At 39.3% G+C, this 26,741-nt stretch overlaps 2 long non-coding RNA genes across 11 annotated transcripts; one reads left to right on the plus strand and one right to left on the minus strand.

Moving 5' to 3' along the window:
• Positions 1-1,858: 1,858 nt before the first annotated feature.
• On the minus strand, positions 1,859-14,709 carry LOC129619755 (uncharacterized). 10 transcript variants are annotated; one of them, XR_008698081.1, is made up of 7 exons: positions 14,487-14,709; positions 13,576-13,736; positions 12,423-12,516; positions 9,168-9,268; positions 7,368-7,511; positions 6,870-6,992; positions 1,859-2,052 (listed from the first exon to the last, which is right to left on the minus strand). It is a non-coding gene; the product is annotated as an uncharacterized LOC129619755 (long non-coding RNA). The 10 variants fall into 10 exon arrangements; XR_008698082.1 differs by lacking the exons at positions 13,576-13,736; positions 14,487-14,709 and adding an exon at positions 13,247-13,553; XR_008698085.1 differs by lacking the exons at positions 12,423-12,516; positions 13,576-13,736; positions 14,487-14,709 and adding an exon at positions 11,721-11,787.
• LOC129619756 (uncharacterized) lies at positions 14,152-16,055 on the plus strand. Its single transcript, XR_008698091.1, has 3 exons — positions 14,152-14,308; positions 15,353-15,423; positions 15,876-16,055. It is a non-coding gene; the product is annotated as an uncharacterized LOC129619756 (long non-coding RNA).
• Positions 16,056-26,741: the final 10,686 nt, after the last annotated feature.

Consider the following 26,741-nt stretch of genomic DNA (forward strand, 5'->3'; position numbering starts at 1 on the left):
CAAGGAGTCAGACACAACTTCGTGACTGAACAACAACAACACAATGTCCCAGTTTCCTGTCTTGTGAAAGGAGACTTCAACAATACTGCTATTCTCTCGTTTTAATAAAACTGAGCTTTGAGACTACCATTTGGGGAGAAATTCTGACCAAGGAAACTCATTAAAATGTCAACTACCATAAACACAGAAATGCAATTCAAAACTCAAAATGCATTTCTTTTAACTTCCTGGAATTTCCAAAAGATCTGCCCAGCTTTTCAGCTCATCTTTTACCTTGGAGAAGGGATCTCAGATCACCCGCACCAAACAGAAAGCTGGGAGAAAGTTTAGTGGTCCAACCCAGAGCTTAACAGTTATTGTTCACTGGCCTTGTAATTTCCTTCAGTGTGGAGCAAAGAACTTGCAAACGAAGTTGGCAGAGTTCTAACGCTCCAGTACTGTCGGCACTGGGGAGGAAAAATCATACCCAAATTCCACAGACAACTCAGTGCACGTTTATTCAAAGTGTACATAGGCACAATTCTCGACGAAGTATTTTACCTGTGCGGTGTCTGTTTATAATTGCAGTAACATTATGAACTGAATGAGTGTGTGCTCAGTCGTGTCTGACACTTTGCGACCCCACAGACTGTAACCCACAGGGCTCCTCTGTCCATGAGATTTTCCGGACAAGAATACTGGAGTGGATTGCCAGTTCCTCCTCCGAGGGATCTTCCCATATAATTAGGCATTATCATTATCCCTATTTTAAAGATTAAGGAACTGAGATGTAGAAGGCTAAGTGACTAGCTTAGGATACACTGCATGTAAAGAGTAAAGCCTGCACTAGACTGAGAAGCAATTTACTCCAGATTTCATAGTATCACCATTTGTCTTCTTAAGTATGTTACCCACAATGCTCAAAACTACAACAGGAACATGTGTAAGCAATGTGCTTTGGATGAAATGGTGACTAATATGATTATGCTGAGATGAGACTTTAAGAAACATTTGAGTCAGGAAGAAAAATGATCTAGGTAGCATTGAGAAAATAAGATTTGGTTGCCTTTAGGTTATGATGAAGAAAATGGCTCTATAGATTTTTGAAACGTTATGCTAGTAATATGTGTAAGAAAAGATTTTCATTTATTTTCTTTTTTTTTCATTTATTTTCTTATTCATTCAGCAAATTTTTTGAGTGTCTACTATATGCCAAGGATTGTTTTACATCCTGAAGATACAGGGTGAAAAGAAATCAAGTCTCTGACTTCATAAAACTTAAATTCTAGAGGAGGAGCTGGATAATGTATACAAGTAGGCAAATAAAATTATAATTGCAGGCAGTAATAACCAAGAACTGTGAGTGGTCTGAGGTTGTACCCTATTTGCAAGCTAGCAAGTTAGTCTGCCACAGTGTCATGGATGCTGGCAGAGACCTAACATTATATAGCTGGCAAAGATTTTTTTTAATGAAGCCCAAACAAAAATATTTTCAAATGAATGATAAAGTAAAAAATTTATCAGCAAGAGACCAGCACTAAAGGAAAAACCAAAGGGATTCTTAAGCCATAATAAAATATGATTCCAGTCCTAGGAGTTCGGGGCCATGAAAATGCAAGAAGAAATATAGACCAATTCTTTAAAAAGTAAATTTCTGCATGCTGCTGCTGCTAAGTCACTTCAGTCGTGTCCGACTCTGTGCGACCCCATAGACTGCAGCCCACCAGGCTCCCCTGTCCCTGGGATTCTCCAGGCAAGAACACTGGAGTGGGTTGCCATTTCCTTCTCCAATGCATGAAAGTGAAAATGAATACAAATAGGTACTGACTATAAAAAACAGTAATGTCTTATAGGATTTAAAAAATAGGTGCAAGCAATATTATAAATCAATCATACTTTAATTTAAAAAAAAGTGCAAATAAATACATTGCAACAATTGCACAAAAAGGCAGTAGAGAGTAAGCGGGTTGTGTTAGTGCATATCCTCCTCTAGGAAGCAGATGTCAGGACTGGAGTAGCCACGAAGCAGAAGATGTATGAAGTCAAAGCCTGTGAAGGGACGTTGGGAGGGAGCTGGGAAAGGACAAGTTTGTCAGGTCAAGCTGTACATCCCATGTCTTTCTCACATGCACATGGAACATTTGCCAATACTGACAATGTATTAGGTCAAAAAACTTGTCAAATAATGGAAATCATTCAGAATGTTTGCTTGATACTATAATTAAACTAGAAATCGATAACAATAACAAAAAATCTCCCAAATGTTGGAAATGCATTATACAATGTATTTCTGAAAAATCCATGTTCAAAACAACATATTGGACATAAAAATCTTTGAAAGATAATGAAATATTACATATCAAAATGGATGGATATTTATGGGTATCAACTAGAGTTTTGAGGAAATTTGTTAGATACAAAGTGAAAGTTAGAAAAAAAAAAACAAACAATGATTAAAATGTTTTCCCACGAAGGTAGAAAAACAACAGCAAATTAAACCCAAAGAAAAAGGAAGTAACAGCAATAAAACAGAAATTAATGTTAAAATACCCACAGGTTAATACAATACAAACAAGTTTGTGTTTAAACCAGAATTGCGGTATATGACGAAATTGACACATACATGAACTAGCTCTTCTTTGACAGCTGGAAATTGTGCATAATCCCCTTTCCTCTTAAACTTGTATTTTTAAAAATATTTATTTATTTAGCTGTCCCCAGTTTCAGTTGCAGCACACAAGATATTTAGCTGTAGCATGTGGAATTTAGTTCCCTGACCAGGGATCCAACCTTGGCCCCCTTCATTGAGAGTGAGGAGTCTTACCCACTAGACCACCAGGGAAGTCCCTTAAACTTGTATTTTAATCCCACTTTCTCCACACAATTTTATCCTAAAATAAAATATTTCATGCTTCATATTTTATTCATCACCCTACCTTACTTCTCAGCAACACACACACACACACACACATATGCCTCTGTATTTAAATACTGGGGCTTCCCTGGTAGCTCAGTGGTAAAAAACCCATCTGCCAATGCAGGAGACATAAGAGATGCAGGTTCCACTCCTGGGCCAGGAAGATCCCTGGAGGAGGAAATGGCAACCCACTCCAATATCCTGGCCTGGAAAATCCCACAGATGGAGGAGACTGGCAGGCTACAGTCCATGGGGTGACAAAGAGTCAAACACAACTGAAGTGACTTAGCACACATGCATGCGTGTGCATTTTATAGAATTCTCAGGACCTCCTCTCTGAGTCTCATGCAGGGATCTCAATTAAGATTCCTTGGCCAGATCCAACAAGCTAATCTGAGGGTGAAGGACTCAGAGAGGAGTTTTATGTGACAAGAAATAATATCAGTAAGATACCTGCAAAAATATGTGGAACCAGAGAGTTGTTTTTTTTTTTTTTTTTAATTTGTTTCCTCTCTCTCTTCTCAAAATCACTGGCTTAGGTTGCTTCAGTAGCAGAATAAAAATTTGGATCTCTTGAATTTCTAGCTATTTTTTAAAGTAAGGTAGTTTATTTAATTACCTAAATAAACCAAATGTCTATGTTTGTAATCACATCTTTACTTTGTCACTCTGGAATAATACTTTAAAAGCCTCTCTGGGTCCTAAATATTGAAACTTTCATTCCAACATAAAATTTTTGATGTTGTGCTTCAAACAAATGTTTGTTGGGTCAGAAAAAGGTTTTGTTTTTACTGAGTATTTCAAGCTTAATTATTATTTCTGGGGTCTGAAAACTGCTCCTGCAACCCTGAAGCACTTTCAAAGATCATAGAACATATAAACAAACGATAGTGACAATACAGCGCAAAGGCCAGCCAACTTGGTTTGAGAATGAAACTCAGGTAAACAGTCATTTTTCTTTTCAGCTGCTGGGAAAAGAAGGAAATAATTTTTCGTTTCACCCCGAGGGCTAGATTCCAACTGTTTAAAATATCCTTAGGAATTAAAATAAAAACACCATAGGCTCAAAAAGGATTCACAGAAAACAACAACAACAAAAATGAATCCCAGGTAATTGCTAGGTGCTTCCAGTTTTGTTTTCTTTTGTTTTTTCATTGTATTCGTGCCTGGCTTTTTTGTCTTTATTAAGTTGATAACTTGCTCATTTGGATCTGATATGAAAAAAATTTACATAATGAGTGCAATAGAGTGAAAAAGATGCATCTATATCATTACAAGCCCTTGAAATGATACTTAGGTGTTTCTATGGTGCATATTTCATGTATTAAGATGCTTTTCAAGATCTTGAAAGTGAAAGTCGCTCAGTCATGTCCAACTCTTTGTGACTCCATGGGCTATACAGTCCATGGAAGTCTCTAGGCCAGAATACTGGAGTGAGTATCCTTTCCTTTCTCCAGAGGGTCTTCCCAATCCAGGGATCAAACTCAGGTCTCCTGCATTGCAGGTGGATTCTTTACCAACTGAATCACAAAGGAAGCCCAAGAATACTGGAATGAGTAGGCTGTCCCTTCTCCAGCAGATCTTCCCGACCCTGGAGTACCAGGGTCTCCTGCTTTGCAGGTGGATTCTTTACCAGCTGAACTATCAGGGAAGCCCTTTTTCAAGATCTTGAAAGAATATCATTAAGCACTTCACTAGAAGTTGCTTCCATGTTTTGTATGTTTGTGTAACACAGTGTCTCTTAATGGGAGGTGGGTGGTGATTTTGTCCCCTGGGGCACATTTGGCAACACCTGGAGACGTGTTTGATCATCACAACTTGGGAAGGTTTATGCTATTGGCATCTAGTATGGCGAGGCCACAGATGCTGCTAGTATCCTACAACGAACACGACACCTCCCACAACAAAGAGTTACCAAACCCAAAATGCCTTCAGTGCCGAGGCTGAGAAAGCCAGGTGTAAGCTCACATGTGTAAATTCTACTTATTTTTCTTACAATTCCATATTGTCATTTATATCTCTTTCTCCCAAAATAAACAGAAGTGTTCACAAAGTCAGCTTACTTTACTTGTATAGAAACATTATCAAAAAGATCACCAAAAGTAAATGCATTATTTCCAAATTTTCAAGTTTATCAGTATTCTATGTGGGATAAAAATCTGTTCAAGAATACAGGAAAGGGAATATAGAAAAAAGAAACAAAATTTGACCTTCATGCTATCTGGATCTAGAAAAGAATTACCATAAAATACATTTGAAATATTAATTTTTACTTCTTGATTCTTTAATCATGGTCCATTTTGTAACATCACTTTTTTCCTACTAAGAAATATTTTTAAAGTAAACAAAAATCAAAGATATGTTTATAAAATATACCTATTTATGAAGTTGCTCAGTCTCTATCCTTAATCAAAAATAACTTTCCACAACATTTTGACTAAAGATCTATAAAAATGGCACTCGAACAAAGGTGGTGCTAATAAAATTGATCAAATCTCCTGTCATTTCTGAAAATAAATACAACTGAATCTCCTCTTTTTTGGTTTGTGAAAAGAAATCTCTTTTAGAAAATATTATGTAGTCTACAGGATATCTTGGAGTGTCCAAGTGTTAGGTTTAAATATCATACAGCCAGGAACAGAGCAAACAGGAGAAAAGTTGAAAGACTGCACTGGAACTAAAGGGGAGACAGCTGCACCGCCCCCACCAGTCTAATCCTGTGACCCCAAGTCAGAAACTTCACCGTATCCGACCCCAAAAATCGGGCACCTCTGCCATCAGTCTTTTCAGGAGACGCTCTGTGCACAGCCACCTCCCCAAACCCCTGTGCTCACCGCTTTCTCCAAATCAAGTGTAGGTGAGTCAACGTGATGAAACCTAGGCAGCCTGGGAACACTGGTGGCTAGAGAGTGTGGAATGTGGATTTTAGCTTTACAGTCTTTATATTTCTAGAAGTCAAGTTAAAAGTGACTGGAATGGGAGCTGAGTGAGCCCAATTATATTGTCAGCTACAGTCACAAAATTATTTTAAGATACATCCACATTTTTTAAAATATTTATTGTATAGCAATCTAGTTAGTTAACTAGTGTTAGATGCTCAGTCACGTCCAACACTTTGCTACCCCTACTGTAGCCCACCAAGCTCCTCTGTCCATGGAATTCTCCAGGCAAGAATATTGGAGTGGGCAGCCATTCCTTTCTCAAGGGGATCTTCCCGACCCAGGGATCAAACCTGGTTTCCTGCATTATAGGAAGATTCTTTTCTGTCTGAGCCGTGAGTTCTAAAGCTATTCATAATCCCAGGGATCAAACCTGGTTTCCTGCATTATAGGAAGATTCTTTTCTGTCTGAGCCATGAGTTCTAAAGCTATTCATAATCCTGTTGTTTTTTTTTTAATTGTTCATCACCACTTTTCATGCTCGCATTCTTTCTACGGATGAGTTCTTTCCTAAAATATTGATCTTAATTGCCATATCATTTATCTATTCTATCAAAAAGTATTGACTGTCTACTATGGAACATTATTCCATTATTATTATTCCATTCTGTGGACATAAACAGTGATTTTAAAAAGAAGCATCTTTGCCCTCATGAAGTTCACATTCCAGTGGGAACTCAATAAATCAATGAAGAGTAGGGTCAGCTGCCTACAATGAAAACGAAACTACCATTGACAGACTTTCAGGTTGGAATTTTTATCTAATCTTTATCTAATTTTGTTCATCTCAAAATGATATTTTAAATACTCAATAAAGCATTCTATCTTTTAAAAAATTAAGCTAAGTTACAGAAGCTTCAGCAAGACAGAAGTTTGCTCTTTTGCATAAAAGAAGTCTAAAACGTGAGAGATTGCAGAAGTGGCCTCTATTCTCCACTCTTCCCACTGTCACCCCCTTTGTTTTGTAACTTGTCGTTCCTCTCACTAAAAAGGTAGAATCCACTCCCTTGAATCTGGGCTTGTTGATGACTTACTTCAGCCAATAGTATGAGGCAGAAGTGCTGGTGTTCCAGTTCCAAGCTTACACCTTCAGGGACCTTTCATGTTTCACTGTCTCTTGCGTGCCTCCATCATGACTTGCTAAGGATGTGCTCCAGCTGCTCTGGTGGAGGATGAAAGGCAGACCAAGCAGAGCTGAGTCAAAAATTGCCCCACTTGAACCCAACCTAGATCAGCCAACCCTCTGCTGACCCCCAGAAGGGGGCCCAGCCTCAGACCAGCTGAATCCCACATACCTGTGAGAGTTAGGTATTATCGCATGCTGCTGAGGTTGTGTGAACATTTGTTACTCAGTATTACTGTGGCGACAGAGAACTAATGTAGGAACAAAGCGATCTGAGCAAGTGAGAAAGCTCAGAAGTGTCAGGGACCCATGCTCCTTTACTTTGATTTTGCTGCTCTGCATCCTCAATTGGTGGCTTATATTTCGTGAACTCAGGCTTTCCAGGTAGCTGTAGTGGTAAAGAACCCACCTGCCAATGCAGGAGACAAAGGAGATGTGGGTTTGATCCCTGGGTTGGGAAGATCCCCTGGAGGAGGGCATAGCAGTCCACTCCAGTATTCTTGCCTGGAGAATCCCATGGACAGAGGAGCCTGGTGGGCCACAGTCCATAGGGCTGCAAAGAGTTGGACATGACTGAAGCGACTTAACACACAGCACATTTCATGACCCAATATTACTGCTTGGCCATCACATCCAAATTCTGGTCAGTGGGGGAGAAAAGAAGAGATAAAGAGGGGGACAATTGCTTCTTTTAAGGAAATTTTCTGGAAGTTTAATACAGGAACTTATTAATAGTCACATCCAGCCACAAGAGGTGAGGACCAGAAAATGCAGTCTTTATTTCTTTTGCCTGTGCCTAGATAAAAACCGTAGACTCTATCACCAAGGAAAAAAGGGTGGATCAATACTAGGGGACAGTTGGAAGCCACATGTCCCAATAAAACATCACAGAAAAAATATTGTCTATTTCTCCACTTTTATTCGCATTTAAGTCGCTTACCAAATGAAAGCAGTTTCCTAAACTTACCGAACATTTTTCTGGATAGATAGTGAAATCACAATATTTTATAATTAAGGAAATATTAATATTCATAAATCCAAAGTATAATTTTTTCCTGTGGCATTTTACTTTTATGGAATTTAGCTTTTTTTCCAAGTGGACAGGATTTTGGGGGGATAATTCCAAGAGTGTCTAACTGTCTAAATAATTCAGCCAGTGTTACCAAGTGTTAGGACAGAGAAGCATTCATTTTTGTCTTAAGTGGTCATCAAGCATAACAACAGATTCCATATGGGGTGAACAGCTAGCTTTTTAAAAACTGGGGGGCTGGGGGGTATGCTGAAAGAACTAGAAGCAGAAGAAGAATTGCTTCAGCACCTACAGGGCCATGGTTCAGCCCTGCACCGTAGAATTTGCTTGACAATATTCAACAATATTTTAAGTGAGGAATTTAAATTTAGTAAGAGAATGCACACCAATAACTTAAACTATGCTAATTTAAACTATGCATTAATAATTCAAGCCATAATTTAAAATACAATTTCCTTTTTCTTGGGTTCTTAATTCCAAACTGAGATTCTAAATGCACTTGAGCAGAGCGATAGGTATTTTTAAGGATGATAAATGAAAGATACAGATTGACTTTGGATGTTTTACATGCACACCCTGCCCACCTGTGCACACACAGATACACACACACACACACAGAGCTAGAAATTGGAATCATTTCCTCCCCGACTCCACATCCCCTTTTAGAACCTGCTTATATGTGCTCCTCAGAGAGAGGGTCTTCACAGTGCCTGCAGAGTGAGCAGTGGGGCAAAATACCAACTGTAAATAACTGAAACCATGGTAGACCGCTAACCTCAGATAGGAAAATGGTGTGGTTCTCTCTTCCAGAAGTTTATAATTGAAACTGAATAACACTTTAAGCTCTTAGGTTGATGACCTGAAAGAATTATGGTGGAGGCTTTTCCTATCATAGCCCTGCTTAAGGATTGCATATCAGACTTCAAAGAGAATGGAAAATGAAGCAAACAGGGAGAGTTACAAGAAACCACGATGCCCAAGAATCAGAGAAAGAGAAAGGAATTATCTGTTTCCGATGGCTTTCCTGGCTTCAGTCCCTTATGAGGCCAAATCAACCAAACTACTTGCATCTGGGCCAAATTACCATCTTCCTTCCTGTTACAAGCTCCTAGTGTCCAGTGTGCAAGCTCCTGTGTAAAGTCAATCTCTCCACTTGTAAATTAAGTCACATCCTCTTACCTCTTAATCGAGGACATCATTCCAGAGAGTATCCTTAATTTCTCCTGCAACATCAACTTTTTTCTCAATATTAAATCATTTCCCCAGTGACAAAGCAGTACCTAGAACACAGTAGATGCCAAACAAGTATTTGTTGAAAGGACTCGACAAAAGGGGGAAAAGCACACTCTAGAGATCAGAGCTTCAGGGAAATAAATTGGCAATATCGCAGTAAGAGAAGGGAGTTGGAAGCAGGACTGGGATGGGAGAATTTCACCATTGAGAAATATTTGGGAAAGTCACAGCACGCTGAAAGACTGAGATTTAATCATAAGATTATAGAATGCTATTTCACTTCCAGGTTTTATCACAACACCCACAGGGCTCCAGTTTAGTATCAGTGGATTGATTGCAGCTGAAAGAGCTGTGGGACACAGACTATCTCTGAGGGCGAGGGCTTAGGGAAGCCTCAAGTCAGGAAGGGAGACAAGAACAAGGACATTAAAGAAATGTTAAATTAAAAAAAAGCAATGTTAAGGCTCTGACACCTGTAGCAACAGCAAACATGAACACAGCCCACTGTCTAGCCCAGTTAATGTAAATCCACCCACTAAGGGCTCATTCATCTTAGTTCCTATTACTTGGTACAAATGCCCAACCTGCAAAAGTAGCCTAAGGAGAAAGGGTGATTAAATGTGATGCAGTATCCTGAATGAGGTCCTGGAATAAATAAGGACATTAGGGGAAATTAAGGAATTCTGAACAAAGCGTGTACTTTAGATAATAATAATATACCAACATTGGTTCAGATGCTGGTATGTGAGATGTTAATGGCAGGGAGAACTGGGAAAAAATTGTATGAGAACTCAGTACTATCCATGTAATTTTTCTGTAAATCTACAACTATTTTTAAATTGTGTTTAAAAATCATTTAAAAAACTGAACATCATTGCTAAGTAATCGTCACTCAGCACCATATTGCTTGCTTCTCTGTTCATTAAAAATATCCCTTCTGGGATCTGGAGATCATGAAGTGTTAACAACAGTTTTCACACAAAGTAAAACATATAGAGGCAAATGTGCAAATAACAGAAAATACTTAGTGTCTGGATTTTTTTTTTCCTTTTCCACATCAGCAAGACACACATTAAGGCTGACAGTGTCACCTAGAAAAGAAAACCTACACTCCACTGCTATTCTAAAGCCTATTGAAGCTAGACTTGCAGGGGGAAAAAATCAAGAAAAATCATTAACATCTATGGCTGTTGGCTTTGACAGTTCTTGGCATATTCTGTTATTTCACAGAGAATGCTCTCTTTGGGGTAGAGAGGAGATGTAAGCATTTGTGTTGGATTATTTGCAGCCCAGGGCAACAGGAGTGAATGTTCATGTAGACTCGTTTGGTTTCCATGCCAGGAAAGGGTGTGTGTTCTCTGGCCTTCCATGGGTTCATAGACCATAGCAACGCTTGAGCCTCCACTGTCCAAGTTACTTCTGTTTTTGTAGCTCCAACAAACATGTATTAAGTAGCTAAATATAAGGTTATAAGGAAGGATGATTTTAAAAGTTTGTCCCCAAAAGTGATAGCTATAACTGATAGCTATAACAAAACATGTAACATTCTGTACTATATAGTGATGTATGGGGGAGTAAATAAAGGAATTACAAAGTATGATTTCTAAAGTGTAGTAGTTTCCATATTACTTAGAAAAAAAGAGCACAGAACCAAAATTTGAAAACAATGTAAAATCATATTCACATATTATAAAAGAGTAGCTCTAATGATCACCACCCAGGTATTCAGTTCAGTTCAGTCGCTCAGTCGTGTCTGACTCTGCGACCCCATGGACTGCAGCACGCCAGGCTTCCCTGTCCATCATCAACTCCCCGAGCTTGCTCAAATTCAAGTCCATTGAGTCGGTGATGCCATCCAACCGTCTCATTCTCTGTTGTCCCCTTCTTCTCCGGCCTTCAATCTTTCCCAGCATCAGGGTCTTTTCCAATACCCAGGTATTAGAGAAATGCATTTTCTGACTTTCTGATGTACAAACTCTTTCCTGTTATTCTCTCCCTTCAACATTTCTCCCTTCTAATTGGTAACGAGCAGTGCGTGCGTGCTGAGTCTCTTCAGTTTTGTCCAACTCTTTGTGACCCTGTGGACTGTAGCCCCCCAGTCTCCTCTGTCCATGGGATTCTCCAGGCAAGAATACTCGAATGAGTTGCCATGCCCTCCTCCAAGGGACCTTCCCTACCCAGGGATCGAACCCGCATTTCTTTTGTCTCCTGCATTAGCAGGTTCTTCATCACTAGTGCCACCTGGGAAGCCGGGTAGCGAGCAGAATTGACCCTAATAGCATTCCCATAAATATTTAAAAAGTTGTTGAAGTTCAGATATGTCCAAAATAGCATTTACTTGTAATTCATTTTGAAAACTTGGAACCAGTTAATTCTCTTCATGTCACACAGCCTAGTCATCCAAAATGTAAGCCTTAGGATCCTCTATCCTTCACCCTACCCTCATTTCCACCTGTCTGTCCCCGTTCCTATCTCCTCACCTCTGAATTTCACCTTTACCTGTTCCTTTGTGCCCCTCGAACTCCCAAATCCTCTGTAAATAAACTCTTCTCCTTCCAGAATGTTTCCCACACTCTCTTAATTGTGTAGTCTTTTCTATTGGCTCTTTAGCACTTTCTCAGGAGATGCGGGCTTGATCCTGGGTCGGGAAGATTCTCTGGAGAAGGGAATGGCAACCTACTCTAGTATTCTTGCCTGGAAAATCCCACGGACAGAGGAGCCTGGCCGGCTACAGTTCATGGGGGTCACAGAGAGTCGGACACGACTGAGGGATTAAGCAGGGACACACTTCTGTGCTCCCAAATTTACTTCCGAAATTTACTCTAGAGTTGATCACTCTGTCCTAATTCTGTTTCGGGTTCGTTTTTGCATTTCTAAGTCCCTGGAAAGGCCTTACTAAGCATTCAATAAGTGGTTAAAGGAACATTTAGTACATGCAAATTTATGTGGGGAAATGTGCGTGTGTCTGGTTTAGAAGAAGGGTTGATTGTATTTAGATTAGAGTTAATCAAGCAAAGCTGCAGCTCTCCAGAAGTGAGCTGGAGGATTCATCTTTGAAATTTAACTCAAATCATTTAAAACGAAAAAAAATAAAGGTGATTAAAATTTCCCTTTTTTCCCTCCAATCCTCCTAAGTCCCTAAAGAAATTTAAGAGTATCATCAGATTGACAGCTTCTCTCTATGGACCTTCATATACTTACACATGCGTGAGGGCAGATAAGGATGAGGTAAGAGCCCCCACACAGTCAATAAGAGGTAGTTCACACGTTGGGAGGTGTCTGCATTGCTGCATGGCTAGGAAGAGAAAAGGGAACCAAAATATTAGTGGATGTCTGAGCTTCCTTGATTTCATTTCCAAATCAACAAATATAAAAGCAAAATCATCATATTCTTTTCCTCACCAGAATTTACATTTTGAACAGTGGATGTCTAGTGATAACTCAAAGAATTAAATAACTTAATTCATGTTAGTGGACATTTATAGCTCATACACTTTTCTGTATAAATGTTATATAATTATTTTTTTAAACCGAAATAAAATTTCGTGGCTTAATATTATAGAATGAGGAAAACTCATTTATAAAAGAGCCCAAATTAAATTTATCATTAATAATTATATATTAGTAAAGGTCAGAGGAATTCTATATTAATAATTGAACTCCCAACAATTTCATTTCAGCACTACTTTTATTCAAATGACTTTGCTGTAGGAAATAACAGTCAGTAATCATATTTACAAATAGGTTATGAGAATAATTCAGTGTTTCTTGGACCTCCTCTCTAAAACAGAGATGCTTTAAAAGATACTTGTCCTAATCAGTACAAGAACTCAATAATTTATACCAGTCTTTCCCACTCATATAGCTTTCTGAGCTACTTGAGAAATAATGCAAAAGAGTAAGCTGCATTAGGGTTAAAATATCACCTTTATTAGTCTTTAAGTTGATATGAAAGAACGTGGCTTAAATGTGGAGCAAAAATATGTTTCTAATACTGTACCACAGAATTAGATAGACTCACCCACCTGGTCTCAACAGGGCTGAAATTCACAGACCTTCCCAGAGGGCAGTATGGAGGAGCAGACAAGAGTGTGTGTGTGTATGTGAGTGTGTATGTGTGTGTGTGTGTGTGTGTGTATACACATGTACTTCCATGGGTAGGCATTCCCAAAAAGAAAGGAAGTGGAAGGAATAGGACTATATGTGTATCTGTGTCTGGATCCTCCTCCCAAACTCCCTAATCAGGTAAGATTGAATGGGGAAGGGTAGAGAAAAAGAGTGATGATAAACAATAGTGACATCCAGAGACAGGAATAAAAACTGAAAGATGCTGGAGTTATGCAAATTCATGTACCCCAACAAGGATGGAAACATCAGGAGTTGGGAGCCAGTGTTCCTCCGCTCCCCAAAGCTACTTAGTCGTCTGCTGGCCTCTGACTTGGTCACTATTTTCAAAATCTCCTTCTCCACACTCTGTTGTCATAGGCATTATCTTTTTTCCAACTGGACTAAAAGCTTCATGAGGGAAAGGAATAACGTATCTGTACTTTTATCTGTATTCTCAGCGTCTAATACAGAACCTGGCATAGAGTAAGATGCTCAAGTATTATTTAGTGACTGAATGAATACCAGGCATAGCTCAACAAAATCTCAAAAGTAGTGCACAGGGGCCTCCACTATTGTAGCAGAAAAAAACAGATCGCTCACTTTGTGCGTGAGCTAGTTAAACTTGGTTCCCCATGGATCTAATTACTCTCTCCTGTGTCCCCCTTACACACACACACACACACACACACACAGAGTAAAATATTTATGATGGAAGAACAGAATCCCCTCTTGAACACAGCTGTCTCATGACTGGGTAGCCAGAAGCTCTTATAGGCTAACAGACAGCAAGAGCACATGCTGAAGAAGGGTGGGCTCTGTCTGAGGTGATGGTATATGGGCCTGTTGAAGATATGAGGAAAATTAAACAAATGAAGAGAAGAAAATTTAACCAGGCAACAGCTTTTTCCATTTTTTTTCCCTTTATGTAAATACATTATTTTTCAAATCATAACACTTTGGGAGCATGGCAGGGAGCAGCTGTAAGTATTTAACGTTAAAATCTATTTGTGACACCTAGCGATGGATTTTGCAGTCACACAGATCTCAGCTCTGACCTCTTAACAAGTTACATGATCTTAGTTAAGTCACTTCATCTCTCAACGTTCAGTTTCTCATCTGGAAAATGACAAAAAAAAAAAAAAAAAAACCAAAGGCTACCTCGTAGAGTGGCTGTTAAGAGTTCAGCTGACAGTAGATGTGATGCATTTAAGAAAGTGCCTGAAACACAGCGAATAACTGGTAGCCACTGTTACTTTAAATCTCCAAAAGCTTTGCATGCTGTAAATCACTGAGTAACTGTAAGAGATTATTATCATTACTATTATTGTAGGAAATTTCACTGCTGTTTCAAAAAAAAGCCAACAGCAAAATAGAGGCTGTTTTGTTCCATATCTCTATTACACAGAAGCCAAGAGCTGTGTATTAATGGCTGCCTCCTTCCCCGCTGGGATGTGCACCATATTATACTAGAGAAGGTTACATCCTCATTAAGCATATAAGGTGTGTTGTGGAGCAGAAAGGCACACGTCAAATGCGCTCAGCTGTCCTCTATCACGTGTCATCTCGTCACGTTTAAGTCAAGAAATCCATATAAATTCATAACGATTTAGGTGTTGTGATTTCTTAATAACTCTTTTAAACATTTCTTTTAAACCTGGTTTTCATTTGATATCTCTGAGGTTAAATGCAGGACATTGTCATTGCCATGTACTTCAATATATAACCTGTAATTAAGATTTCAAGTGACTCTTGTTCTGAAGTACATTGCCTCTGCTTTGCATAATGCACAATGTATTCATTGTTGTGGCTTCCTTTGCATAAATCAATCTTATTAATAACTAATTCATCTTCTTGCTTTCCAGAGTCTTGAATCAAATTAATTCTCCAAAGGAGGAAGTGTCAGGACTCAGGCAGCTAGGGAGATCTGCATATTTCTAGTTCTGTCTTTAAATAAAAATTCGTACTACAGATGGTCATGTGATTTATTAGCAAATTTTAACTCTGCTGCCTCTTGGTTTCTCTAGGAAACAAGAACAAAGATTTGTATCTCCATGTGATGCGCAGAGAATTGGAGTAAAAAGGTTAAAGGAAAAGAGTGGGTATCAAAGCTGTGGCAATGAATCACAGTGGATTCCCCCAATGATATTATGGAGGGAATCTCAGTTTGAAAAGAAGAAAAGTGAATATTTATCATTACAGAAACTTGGAGCAATGAACATTTTATTCTGTTAGCATAAAGTTGAGGTGTCGCCATGCTATTCAAAGTGGTAGCCTTCCACTGAGGAATAAGCTTGATGCTGGCCCCTCCCGCCCTAGTTGGTGACTCAGAATGGACCTGTGGGACCCAATGTAGAAGGATTCCCCCAGCTGGTCTTGTTTAGACCCAGCTGGGTCTGGTGAGAAACCACAAAAAAATCCCTCAGAAAACAAGGTAAAAAGGAGAGAGGGTCGCCCTCTTCATAAAGCTCCTTGGGAAGCTGATGATGACATCCCCAATCAAATAAGATATCAATCTCTTAACAACTCACTCTTTCTTATTCCTCACAGAAAATTATGTTTCATCTGATCTCAACAACATGGTTGCTTCTTCCCAGCCAAGTCTACTGCAGACGTCAATTTTCCCTCCACCTAGAAGTAACTTGCACTCTGTCAGTGTTCCTCTGTAGAGGAATCTCCTCTGTAGAGTTTACCAATAAAACAGCTCTGGATACAGAAATATTTCATTTGCACCAAGTGCAAGCAAACTAAAAATCGGGAAAAAAAAAGTTCCATACTAAGACTTAGTACCTTCTGCTACTCCTATCTTCCACGTTTATAGTGGACCAATAATGAAGTTTAAGGGTAGATTTTCTTTGAAATCTTAGAAATTTATCTCACAAACATTTATTAAGCTCCAATTGTGCCAGATTTGAACACTAGGAAGGCAAAGTCAAATTCATTCATTTATGCATAAAAATGTTCTGAGTGTTGAACTTCCACTTTGGGCTATGGTGGATTAAGTGGTATTGGAATTGTTCTCTTACCAAGAACAACTCTAAACCAGGACAAATAAGTGGAAAAACTTTTTTCAGGAATTGTACGATAGCAGTGGTTTGATGCTTGAAAGACAGGAAACACAACAGTTTTCTTCCTTGGGGCAGTTTCCTGACCACCCGGAAATGTGGAACCTGGGAGGAGAATAAAGATCTCAGTGGTCCAAGGAGGCAGAGTACTTTGAGGCTGCTGAGGTGGCTGGAATGCACGTGTCATGGTACAGCTAAGAGAAAGCAGTACAGAGGGGTCCCCAGATATTTATATGCTGAGTACCCTGGAGTACTTGTCTGGGGGCTGGACGGACACAAGCAACATAAGGCTCCAAGGGTGTAGCAGAGAACAAACACTGGGTGTCAGAGAGCTGAATGGAAATACTCCCAGGCTGCTCTTGGAGGAATTGGAATCCAGCCATGCCAGAGCTGAGACCTTGCTGAGCATTGGGCTTTCAAGTACCACCCAGAAAGGCTTATGAGTAAGTAGCATGCCCAAGAATAAAAGTCATGCAGGACAGGACAAAAGCAAAATATATCAAAAAGATTCACCAGTAAATTGACCTGCTTGCCAGCACGAAATTTAATCTAATTCTGACTCCTCACAATTTGCTACCTAAAATGTCCTGCAGATAATACAAATTCCTAGTGATGGGGGAAGGAAAATGTGACCCACAATCGCACAAAAAAGCACACGATAGCTACAGACTCCAAAATGATCCAGATGTTGGATTTAGCAGATAAAGGGTCTTAAAAGCTACTGTAAATTTGTTCAAGAGAATATGGACAATGATAGAATAAATGGATGGAGAGTCTCAGCAGAAAAATGGAAAATATATTTTAAAAAGAACTAAATGAATGGGAAAAGATTTAGAAAAGAATTAAAATATAAAAAAGAACTAAACCTGAGAACAGATAAATGGAAATTATTCAAATTGAAAAACCGAAATAAAAAATATTGGGAAAAAAATGAACAGAGTCTTAGTAACCTGTGGTATAATATTATTTCCTTTGATGATTGAAGTCCAGAGGGAAGAGAAAAAGAATAAGACAGAAAAAAATATTTTAAGATGTAATGGAAAAAATGTATCCAAATTGGATGACAAAATCAGTTTACCGGTAACCTCCAAGCAGGATCACTGGGCTCTGTAAGTTTCGAACTACTGAAAATCAAAGATTAAAATAAAATCTTAAAAAGTATTCACAGGGAAAAAAAGAAACATTACATATAGGGAAATAATCATAGCAACTAACTTCTTGTTAGAAAAGATTCAGAGGCCAGAAGAAAGTGGAACAAGATCTTTAAAGTGACAAGAAGTGTCTTAGTTTGCTGGGGTTGCCATAACAAAGTACCATAGACGGGATGGCTTAAACAACAGAAAGTTATTGTCTCACAGTGCTGAAGCTAGAAGTTCAGAATCAAGGGTTGGTTGGTTCCTTGCCAGGGTTGATTGTCTCTGAGGACTATGAAGGGAGGTTTAGTCCAGGTCTCTATTTCTGGTTGCAGATGACTGCCTTCTCCCGGCACGTCTTCACAGTGTCTTCCCTCTGTGCTTGTCTATCTACATTTCCTCTCTTTTTAAGGACACCATACCACATTGGGGTGTGTGTTTTAGTCACTCAGTCATGTCCGAATCTTTGCAACCTTGTGGACCGTAGCCTGCCAGACTCCTCTGTCCATGGGATTCTCCCAGCAGGAATACTAGAGTGGGTTGCCATTTCCTTCTCCGGGGGATCTTCTTCACCCAGGAATTGAAGCCGGGTCTTCTGCATTGCAGGCAGATTCTTTCCCATCTGAGCCACCAGGGAGGCCCATCATATTGGATTAGGCTCCCCTAATGACAGAATTTGACTTGATTATGTCTGTAAAGACTCTATATTCAAATAAGGTCAAGTACTGAGGATGGAAACTTCAACAAAGGAATCTGGAGCAGATAGGAGGGGTAGAGAGACACACAAATCAACCCATAGCAAAAGAACATTTAAAAACCTTGCAAACTATAGTTTTGTTTTTTTTCAAACTTTTAACTTTTTATAGACTGGTTCCAAATAGGAAAAGGAGTACGTCAAGGCTGTATATTATCACCCTGCATATAAGTACCCTGCATATGTATTCTGCCTATAAGTTAAATATACTTAACTTTTATGCAGAGTACATCATGAGAAACGCTGGAATGGAAGAAATACAAGCTGGAATCAAGATTGCTGGGAGAAATATCAATCACCTCAGATATGCAGATGACACCACCCTTATGGCAGAAAGTGAAGAGGAACTCAAAAGCCTCTTGATGAAAGTGAAAGTGGAGACTGAAAAAGTTGGCTTAAAGCTCAACATTCAGAAAACGAAGATCATGGCATCTGGTCCCATCACTTCATGGGAAATAGATGGGGTAACAGTGGAAATAGTGTCAGACTTTATTTTTTGGGGCTCCAAAATCACTGCAGATGGTGACTGCAGCCATGAAATTAAAAGACGCTTACTCCTTGGAAGGAAAGTTATGACCAACCTAGACAGCATATTCAAAAGCAGAGACATTACTTTGCCAGCAAAGGTCCATCTAGTCAAGTCTATGGTTTTTCCTGTGGTCACGTATGGATGTGAGAGTTGAACTGTGAAGAAGGCTGAGCACCGAAGAATTGATGCTTTTGAACTGTGGTGTTGGAGAAGACTCTTGAGAGTCCCTTGGACTGAAAGGAGATCCAACCAGTCCATTCTGAAGGAGATCAGCCCTGGGATTTCTTTGGAGGGAATGATGCTGAAGCTGAAACTCCAGTACTTTGGCCACCTCACGCGAAGAGTTGACTCATTGGAAAAGACTCTGATGCTGGGAGGGATTGGGGGCAGGAGGAGAAGGGGACGACAGAGGATGAGATGGCTAGATGGCATCACTGCCTCGATGGATGTGGGTCTGGGTGAACTCCAGGAGTTGGTGATGGACAGGGAGGCCTGGCGTGCTGCAATTCATGGGGTCGCGAAGGGTCGGACACGACAGCGACTGAACTGAACTGATGGCCGATAAACAATGTTGTGGTAGTTTCATCACCACAATATTGTAAAGCAATTATCCTTCAATTAAAATAAGTTAATTAATTAAAAAAAAATGTTGTGGTAGTTTCAGGTGAACAACAAAGGGACTCAGCCACACATATACATGTATCCATTCTCCCCCAAACCCCCCTTCTATCCAGGCTGGCATAAAACATTGAGTAGCGTTCCATGTACTATACAATAGGTCCTTGTTGGTTATCCACTTTGATTACAGAAGTCTGCACATGACCTTCCCAAACTCCCTAACTATCCCTTCTGCCCCGCAACCATACATTTTCTAAATCTGTGAGTCTCTTTCTGTCAAACTGTAATTCTATATCCAGTGAAAATATGCTTCAAAAATGAGGGAAAAATTAAGGTGTGTGGTTTTGTTTTTTTTTTCCAGATAAAATTCAGGGAACTTTTCTGCAACCAAACCTTTACTTTCAGAAATGCTAAAGGAAATTCTTTAGATTGAAGGGAAGTGCTACGTAAAAAAGTCAGATTCACAAAAAGAAATGAATAACTCCAGAAATGTTCCATCCATACATAAATATGAGGCTATTTTCTTTTTTCCTAGTTTCTTTAAAAGATAATGTTTATGAAATACATAGAAGAAAAATGTATGACGAGAGCACAAAAGAATCATACTGTTACAAGTCTCTTAAGTGGTAAAGTGGTATGATGTTGGTTCTAAGCAGGCTGTGATAAAATAAGGATGCAAAACAACCCCTAGAGCAACCACTAAAAGAATACAACAGAGTTAGAGCTTAAAAGGAGGAACAATAGAATTGCAAACATAATAATAATAACCAAAACAAAGGAAGGCAAGAAAGGTTGTGGGGAGTGGGGAGGAATAGAACACTAAAAACAGATGGGACAAACGGAAAACTAACAGAAAGCAGGGGCTTAAACCTCACTGTAGCAGATGGTACTTTCCATATATTGCCACAATAATATCTCCCATCTGCATGGGTCTGTATTCATTTTCACTTTCCAAGCCTACTATAGTGAATACCACAGGCCAGGTGTCTTACGCAACAGAAACTTCTTTCCTCCTGGTTCTGGTGGCTACAAGTCCAAGATCACCATGTCAGCAGGATTTCCTTCTGCGGGTTCTTTCCTTGGCTTGTGGATGCTATCTTCTCCCAGGGTATTCATGTTGTCTTCTTCCTCCATGCGTGTCCCTGTCCTAACCTCTTCTTATAAGTGTTAGTCCCTCAGTCATGTCTGACTCTTTGTGACCTCCATGGACTGTAGCCCCCCAGGCTCCTCTGTCCATGGAAATTTCCAGGCAAGAATACTAGAGTAGGTAGCCATTCCCTTCTCCAAAGAATCTTTCCGACCCAGGGATCAAACCCAGGTCTCCCACACTGCAGGCAGATTCTTTACCATCTGAGCCACCAGGGAAGCCCTCTCATAAGGGGTACTGGTTACATTGCAATAGGGCACACCCACAAGATCACATTTTACCTTAATCACCTCTTTAAAGGCCCTATCTGCAAATACCTTCACATTCTGAGGGGTTGGGGTTAGGATTTTAACATATGAATTTGAGGAGACAGCTTGGTCCACAATAGGGCCTTTGCCACTCACCTCAAGGGGCAGAGTTGTGGGCGGTGGCAGTGGCAAGAAGTGCCTACTCAAGGTCCCATGACAAGGAGCAGAAGGATGTAGCATGAGGAGGGGAAACGGCTGCTGAAAACAAGCTCAAAGAGTATTTACCCAAGTGTATTCTGCAGAACTAGCACCTCCTGTGTTCTCAACACCATGCCACCTATAGAAGTTAATCATGGGAATAGCAATAGTAGTCATGTAAAAATCTTTTTACTGACAAAGCTGCTTGAATGTCTGCCAAAATGCTCCAGTTTACCCAAAGAGAGGCACTTTTGGAACATTAATGAGACCATGATGCAGCCATCGTTTTGGATTTCTTTTGAATATTGTAATGATCCTTCACCTTTGATCTCCTGCCCTGCATCACCTTGCATAACTATTTCATTTTTTGATTCAATTTCATTTTTTTATTTTGGTGCCCAGGTTGTTGCACTTCATCTCTCAAAGTGTAACACACTGATTTCCTCAAATAGAGAGACCCCTTTGAGTGAAAAATTTGCAAAATGCTCTCTTCATCGTGTATATTCAAATTTATTTCAGTTTTAAAACTGGAAAACAATTTTTAAGAGAGACAGATTTATTTCTCCATCCCTTTCAATCTGGGTAGGTGCTGCTACAGCTTTGACCAGTGAATTATGACAGAAGTTCTGATTTCAGGCCTGGCCCTGATCTAACCTGACTGTGTGCTTGAATGCAATACTACTATCAGGAAAAAGGGATGAACTACTGGGACCTCCCTGGTAGTCCAGTGGTTAAGGCTCCACTTGATTCCTCTGCAGGAGCTGTGGGTTCAATCTCTGGTCGGGGAAATTAGGATCCCACAGGCCACAGCCGGGCCAAAAAGACTTTTTGAAAAAAGGGTGGGGGGTTGAACAGATGGACTCCACTCTGATAAACTTCAAAACCAGTATGTTGAAAGAAACCAGAAACAAAAGAATGCATACTCTATGATTTGGTTTATGTAAAGTTCAAGAACAAGCTAAAGTAATTTAATGTGATAGAAATTAGAACAGTGATTCCCTCTGTTTGGGGGAGAATGGTTTGACTAGAAAGCCTCAGTGAAGGAAATATGATGATGGTGATGGAAATATCTGTAGCTTGGTTGCTTGCATGAGTAAAGATATTTATTAAGACTGATTTATACGCTAAGATCTTTAAACTTCACTGTTTGTATTAGTTTCCCATCTCTACTGCAATGAATCGTTACCAGCTTACTGGTTTAAGACAGATTTACTAGTTTATAATTCTGGGAATCAGAAGTCCAAACTAAGTATCACTGGGTTAAAATCAGTGTGTCTGCAGGGCTTCTTCCTTCTGGAGCTCTCAGGGAGAATCCCTTTCTTGTCTTCTCCAGCTGCTGGAGGCTGCCCACATACCTTGGTTTATGCTTCCCTTTTGTCTCCAAAGCCAGCAATAGCCATTCAAGGCTTCCTCACGCTGCATTGCTCTGACGCTGCCTCCCTCTTCCTCATCTGAACCATTGGGGTGACTCTGGGTGCCTCCAGATGATCCAGGATAATTTCCTTGCCCTAAAGTCAGCTTATTAGCATTCTTAATCCCATCCATGACCTTGATTCCCCTTGTCAAGTAGCATTCATAGATTCCAGGGATTAGGGCATAGACATTGTTAGGGGGACATCATCTTGCCTACCACACTTAATAGAAATTTTACTTCAATAAAAACTGTTTTTGTCAAAGCTACTGAAAACCAATTATATGCTAGTCACTCTTCCAGGTCTAGTTACATATTTATTTATTTTTGTCTGTCTCCCCTACTGGAATCTGAGCTTCTTGAAGTCAAAAAGGTTGTTCTGGTTTACTGTAATTAGAATAATATTTAGCACATAGTAGGGATTCAATAAAAATTTGTTGAGTGAATGAATGTGAACTCAGTGATACCTGTTTTTGCTGATTTTATCGATATTGTTGATTGATTTATTGGCAGAGTGTTACATAGACAAAAATCACAGAAATTAAAAGTTTGCAAACCTCATTAAAAATGTTGTTTTCAATCACTAAATGTCAGTATTATAATAGAACACCACCATTCCCTTACAGAACTGCCTAGTCCTAGTGACAGGACAAAGGGATAGAGTTATTCTTTGAAGGAGTCAGTCTCTATTTCAGAAAATAGAATTTGCTCAGAAAATAATTTGGTTCAGGAGAAATACTCAAGGATTTATTTCCTAATACATACTTTGGTTATTTATGTTGTTATTCCTTATGTAGCTGAAATATATTATTTCAAACTAAAACATATGCTGTTTGAAATGCCACCAAAGAGAATATATTTCTCAAGTACTTGTCTAAGGGTTTGTAAAAATCACACCAGAAAACATTGTTTTGCACCATCATTTCTAATATTTTTCAACAATTGAAAGATCAGTCTTCAGAACTTCATATCTTCAAATATGAACACATAAAGTCTTTGAAAAAAACCCAAAGATGCTGCATTTGACTATACATGGAGGAGAATAAGTGTTTCTTCTTTCTGTTTCCCCACCAAGTTATTAGTGTACCCTTAGGAAATAAACACAATATGCAAATTTACCAAGAGTCTCTGAACCTCCCCCTTACTCTGGTTTGTGTTTCCAATATTCCTGCTAAATCTCTGCGTCTTTATAACTCTGTCCTTAACTTGTGCCTCCTTGTGCTTCCTCCAGCCCAGAGTTTCTCATGATGTCCTCTGTATATAAGTTAAATAAGCTAGGTGACAATATACAGCCTTGACGTTCTCCTCTCCCTATTTGGAACCAGCCTGTTGTTCCATGTCCAGTTCTAACTGTGGCTTCCTGACCTGCATACAGGTTTCTCAAGAGACAGGTCAGGTGGTCTGGTATTCCCATCTCTTTCAGAAATTTCCAGTTTATTGTGATCCACACAGTCAAAGGCTTTGGCATAGTCAATAAAGCAGAAGTAGATATTTTTCTGGAACTCTCTTGCTTTTTTGATGATCCAGTGGATGTTGGCAATTTGATCTCTGGTTCCTCTGCCTTTTCTAAATCCAGCTTGAATGTCTGGAAGTTCACGGTTCAGGTACTGTTGAAGCCTGGCTTGGAGAATTTTGAGCATTACTTATTAGAGTGTGAGATGAGTGCAATTGTGCGGTAGTTTGAGCATTCTTTGGCATTGCCTTTCTTTGGGATTGGAATGAAAACTGACCTTTTCCAGTCCTGTGGCCACTGATGAATTTTTCAGATTTGCTGGCATATTGAGTGTAGTACTTTCACGGTATCATCTTTTAGGATTTGAAATAGCTCAACTGGAATTCCATCACCTCCACTAGCTTTGTTTGTAGTGATGCTTTCTAAGGCCCACTTGACTTCGCATTCCAGGATGTCTGGCTCTAAGTGAGTGATCACACCATTGTGATTATCTTGGTCATGAAGATCTTTTTGTATAGTTCTTCTGTGTATTCTTGCCACCTCTTCTTAATATCTTCTGCTTTTGTTAGGTCCATACCATTTCTGTCCTTTATTGAGCCCATCTTTGCATGAAACGTTCCCTTGGTATCTCTAATTTCCTTGAAGAGATTTCTAGTCTTTCTCATTCTATATTCTTTGCAGCCAAAGATGGAGAAGCTCTATACAGTCAGCAAAAACAAGACCAGGAGCTGACTGTGGCTCAGATCATGAACTCCTTATTGCCAAATTCAGACTTACATTGAAGAAAGTTGGGAAAACCACTAGACCATTCTGGTATGACCTAAATCAAATCCCTTATGATTATACAGTGGAAGTGACAAATAGATTCAAGGGATTAGATCTGATAGACAAAGTGCCTGAAGAACTATGGACAGAGGTTGGTGACATTTTACAAGAGGCAGGGATCCAGACCATCCCATAGAAAAAGAAATGCAAAAAGGCAAAATGGTTGTCTAAGGAGGCCTTACAAATAGCTGTGAAAAGAAGAGAAGTGAAAGGCAAAGGATAAAAGGAAGGATATATCCATTTGAATGCAGAGTTCCAAAGAACAACAAGGAGAGATAAGAAAGCCTTCCTCAGTGATCAGTGCAAAGAAATAGAGGAAAACAATAGAATGGGAAAGACTAGAGATCTCTTAAAGCACAAAGGCAGCCAGCCATCTGCAAACCAGGAAGAGGTCCTCACCAGAGACCAAATCTGCCAGCACCTCGATCTTAGATTTTCCAGCCTCTAGTAGTGTGAGAAATAAATGTCTGGTGCTTAAGCCACTTTGTCTATGGCGTTCTGTTATAGCAACCCAAGCTGACTAAGACAGCATCTTGCAGCCTTGAAGAAATGAAGAGCCAGTGGAATTTGGTAGAGTTTGAATTCTAAAGGAAAGATGCAGATACATTAAAAAGTGCAACTAAGAATGGACTGCATGCAAAAAGAGAAAACAGAAACATTGCAGAAATAACTTGCTAGATAAAGAAGGAACTGCAGACTCTCTATGGGTAGTTCTGTACATTTCAAAATTAACCTTGGACTGGAAAATAGAACTGATCTGAAAAAGCTACATGACATTGAAGAAGAAGTAATAATAGATCAGATAATGATAACAGAGAATTTTTAATTCATCATAAGAGATTGAAAAACAAAGCTAGTAAAAGACAAAGCACTGTCTTTTAGCACAAGTCTTTGAAGCCCCCACGAAGACCACAGATAACCTAATACAACTTCTCAAAGTCCTGGAATAAATATAGACCAAGTGACAAAGTAATCAGACGTGGGAGTGGGGTGGGGTGTGAGTGGGCATGGGTTGGGGGTGGAGGAGCATCATAGAGAAGACAGTGTTCTTTTAAAATGAAAAGACGGCCAAAGTGGGAAGAAGCAAAAACAAACTAGATGTTAAGGCACAACCAGAAATTATGCAGAAACCAAAAGAAGGGATTCAAGGACAACCTTGCAAAGAATGAAAATGCATGTTTTAAACTTCAAAGAAAGGTAACCAGCTTCAAACTCTGAGAGAATATTTTGTAATCAGAGAGCAAAGGATGCAATCAGGAGATATAAAAGCAAAAAACAATGTCTTTAGTTGCTTAGAGCAGTTAGCATAATGCTTTGAATAAGAGGAACATTCAGTTTTAAAAATGTATCCATTTGATATCCTTTTGGTCTTTACCCTGGGAGAAGGAAGATTTCTACTTTCAATTGCCTTTCGAAGGAAATAGATCAAAGATAATACATCAAATAACAGTAATAAACACTAATACTCTATATCTAATTAAGAAATATTAGGAAATAAAGTAGAGATGAAAAATAATCTGTGCTAAGCATTTTTTAAAAGATTTTTTTTAATGGGGACCATTTTTATTTTTTTATATTTTTTTATTTTTTATTTTTTTAATTTAATTTTATTTTTAAACCTGAAACACTGTATTAGTTTTGCCAAACCATTTTTAAAGTCCTTACTGAATTTGTTAGAATATTACTTCTGTTTTAGGTTTTTTGGCCACAAGGCATGTGAGATCTTAGCTCCCCGACCAGGTATGGAACTCACATCCGCGGCATTGGAACGTGAAGTATTAACCATTGGATCACCAGGGAAGTCCCTGTGCTAAGTTGGTGAAGAAGCTTGAGTGTTTAATCATAGAATCCTCGGCAAGAAGTGAAACTTAGAATCCATAAGCTCTTACTCATGGCTGAGGTCTGATGAATTGCCCTGAAAATTCATCTACATGAAAGACTCCAGAGGAGATTTGGGGTTCTAAAGTCAGTGAATTTCATTTCCATACTGATGAATATGGTCTCTGGACAAATGAGTAAGCATCCAGTGGGGAAA

This window comes from Bubalus kerabau, chromosome 9 (genome assembly GCF_029407905.1).
Source record: "Bubalus kerabau isolate K-KA32 ecotype Philippines breed swamp buffalo chromosome 9, PCC_UOA_SB_1v2, whole genome shotgun sequence".
Classification (NCBI taxonomy): domain Eukaryota; kingdom Metazoa; phylum Chordata; class Mammalia; order Artiodactyla; family Bovidae; genus Bubalus; species Bubalus kerabau.